This window comes from Balaenoptera musculus, chromosome 3, assembly GCF_009873245.2.
Source record: "Balaenoptera musculus isolate JJ_BM4_2016_0621 chromosome 3, mBalMus1.pri.v3, whole genome shotgun sequence".
In the NCBI taxonomy this organism is placed as follows: domain Eukaryota; kingdom Metazoa; phylum Chordata; class Mammalia; order Artiodactyla; family Balaenopteridae; genus Balaenoptera; species Balaenoptera musculus.
The window spans coordinates 19,338,446-19,341,310 of record NC_045787.1 but is presented as its reverse complement, the minus strand read 5'-3'; the positions used below and the strand labels follow the sequence as shown (position 1 = coordinate 19,341,310).

Genomic DNA, 2,865 nt, shown 5'->3' with positions numbered 1-2,865 from the left:
CTCACGGGCCTAGTTGCTCCGTGGCATGTGGGATCCTCCCAGACCAGGGCTCGAACCCGTGTCCCCTGCATTGGCAGGCAGATTCTCAACCACTGTGCCACCAGGGAAGCCCAATAATATAAATTTATTGCTGAAAAAACAGATTTCTGATTCTCATTAGCCTCAGGAAACACAAAAAGTCATTCTTCTTTTAATGACTTAAATAGTGAACATTTAAATATTATTTGGTCTTGAGATAACTAAAGTCTACCTTTTTACTAAACCTGGATACCTATTAAAAATTACTACCAAAAAAAAAAAAAAAAAGAAAAATTACTACAGTGCTCGCTTCGGCAGCACATATACTAAAATTGGAACGATACAGAGAAGATTAGCATGGCCCCTGCGCAAGGATGATACGCAAATTCGTGAAGCGTTCCATATTTAAAAAAAAAAAAAATTACTACAAATAGACGCCCCCCTCTTTTTTTTAAACTTGCCAAAAAAAAAACTAAACTAAAAGTCCATGCATTGTAATGGAATATATACTTTTGTTTGAAAAAGCATAACAGATAAAATAATTATAGGTAACACTGCATTAAAAAGTATAGTTCTCATGGATATGATTTAGAGTAATTAAAAGAGAAAGCATGTTAGTACCTTGGCAATGTGAAAAGATAAATGAAAAATTCTGTAGTCAAATCATAATCTCTAATAGACATTTCTCCAAAGATATACAGATTGCCAACAAACACATGAAAGGATGCTCAACGTCACTAATCATTAGAGAAATGCAAATCAAAACTGCAGTGAAGTATCATCTCATACCAGTCAGAATGGCCATCATCAAAAAATCTACAAACAGTAAATGCTGGAGAGGGTGTGGAGAAAAGGGAACCCTCTTGCACTGTTGGTGGGAATGTAAATTGATGCAGCCACTATGGAGAAGAGTATGGAGGTTCCTTAAAAAACTAAAAATAGAACTACCATACGACCCAGCAATCCCACTACTGGGCATATACCCTGAGAAAACCATAATTCAAAAAGAGTCATGTACCACAATGTTCACTGCAGCTCTATTTACAATAGCCAGGACATGGAAGCAACCTAAGTGTCCATCGACAGATGAATGGATGAAGAAGATGTGGCACATATATACAATGGAATATTACTCAGCCATAAAAAGAAACGAAATTGAGTTATTTGTAGTGAGGTGGTTGCACCTAGAGTCTGTCATAGAGAGTGAAGTAAGTCAGAAAGAGAAAAACAAATACTGTATGCTAACACATATATATGGAATCTAAAAAAAAAAAATGGTTCTGAAGAACCTAGGGGCAGGACAGGAATAAAGATGCAGATGTAGAGAATGGACTTGAGGACACGGGAAGGGGGAAGGGTAAGCTAGGACAAAGTGAGAGAGTGGCATGGACTTATATATACTACCAAATGTAAAATAGGTAGTTAGTGGGAAGCAGCCTCATAGCACAGGGAGATCAGCTCGGTGCTTTGTGACCACCTAGAGGGGTGGGATAGGGAGGGTGGGAGGGAGACACAAGAGGGAGGAGATATGGGGATATAGGTATATGTATAGCTGATTCACTTTGTTATACAGCAGAAACTAATGCACCACTGTAAAGCAATTATACTCCAATGAAGATGTTAAAAAAAAAAATCATAATCTCTGATTGCCAAGAGATTTGGGTAGTGAATATCTGCTATGGCTGATCACAGTAAGGACCACTTCATGCTTCAAGGCATAATTTCCAAAAGATACGGCATGCTCAACCTTGATCACTTTGTTGAATTACATAATGAATTAATTTATGACATCGTCAGTATAAAAAGAGTCAGTCTAATGGGTAGACTTGAAAGTGATTTCAAACTTTACCTGGAAATCAAGTGAAGGTTAGAGAGGTCTGTTTATATTATTTGGGGCATTATATTGACCAGAGGAAGCACCATCCATGATAAATATAGAAGGTTTCAGGGAAGCTCCTTGGTCTTAGAAAAGACTTGTTATTCTTCGTTTCTTTGTTTCATTTGACTTGTTGCCAGCAGAACATTATTCTACAAATGTGCCAAGACTGCTCTGTGCATTGTGGCTGCAAAAAGAAAAAAAAACAATAAATATTAGTTTCCTGTATTCCTGTAGAATATATTTTAGGGGGACAGATGATAAATAGTTAAACAATAGACAAAAATAACAAAAATATTACCCTGTGATGATATCTGTGAAAGTAATGAATGATGTGAAGTGAAAGAAAATGTCTTTGAGGGCTAGTTTTAAGTAGAATAGTCAGAAATTTTTAAGAAGGTTTTGAGTTGAGATTTGAGAAATGTGAAATATGTGAAATGTGAAATATGTGAAACGTGAGCAGAAGAGCTCTCCGTGCAGGAGGAACAGCAAGTGGAAAGATCCTGATACAAAAATGGGCTTGAGATATTGGGTGAAATGCATGGAGGCCAGTGTACCAGAAGAAAATCAATCAATACAAATAGAGGAGAGATTAATGTAGAGAAATAGGCAGGAACTGTATTATAATGCATTGTGAGTACTTGTGCAACTTGAGAAGATGTAGGGAGGAGGAACTGAATTGTTTAATGGGTCTAAAGTTACATTTATACAAGAGGAATAAGTTCTAAAGATGTGCTGTACCACATAGTGCCTACAGTTAACAGTACTCCGTTGTGCATTTAAAAACTTGCTGGGGAGGCAGATCTCACATTCTTACTACATACACAAAAAAAGCAAGGAGACACAAAAAATCTTTCGGAGGTGATAGATAGGTTTATTACCTTGTATGTGGTGAGGATATCACAGATGTATGCATATGTCCAAACTCATCAAAATGTATACGTTAGATATGTGCAATTTTCTGTATACTA

The 2,865-nt window shown here is 36.8% G+C and overlaps 1 non-coding gene across 1 annotated transcript; it reads left to right on the top strand.

The window, feature by feature from the left end:
• The first annotated feature begins 320 nt into the window (after positions 1 to 320).
• Positions 321 to 427, top strand: LOC118893759. The gene has a single exon (XR_005019599.1). It is a non-coding gene; the product is annotated as a U6 spliceosomal RNA (small nuclear RNA).
• The last annotated feature ends 2,438 nt before the right edge of the window (positions 428 to 2,865 follow it).